The following is a 470-nucleotide window of genomic DNA, read 5'->3' on the forward strand; positions in this document are numbered from 1 at the left end:
CTTGATTGTGAGATCCGTCGCACACTAAGCTACAGTTTATTCGAATCCATAGAGTGATGGTTGTGAAGGAGACGCTGAGACAGCGAATGTCCATCCGCTCAGGACTTATTATGATACTGTTTTCTTATTCTATTAAGTATTTTGATTGACATTGTCTGTTGTAGGAGAAGACGGACTGATTAATCCCAAGCAGATGTTCTCCAGTCAGACGATGATCAATAGTTGTTGTTACATGTTCAAGTTATTAGGTTTTATAGTTTGTTAAAAAGACCGGTCTATCAAATCATTTGTTTATGTATATGTATATTGGTTGTTAAAGCTTTGCCAGGTCAGTGAAGCCCGAAGCAAAGATGCCTTAAGATGTGCTCATGTGTCTAAAATTCCAGTTGTGCCGTCGGCAAGGGGACATGTCACAACCCAGTGATTTTGGTGCCTCGGCACGATGGAATTTTCTTGTCACATGAGAGCCT

Source organism: Alligator sinensis, unplaced genomic scaffold (genome assembly GCF_000455745.1).
Source record: "Alligator sinensis unplaced genomic scaffold, ASM45574v1 scaffold353_1, whole genome shotgun sequence".
Lineage (NCBI taxonomy): Eukaryota > Metazoa > Chordata > Crocodylia > Alligatoridae > Alligator > Alligator sinensis.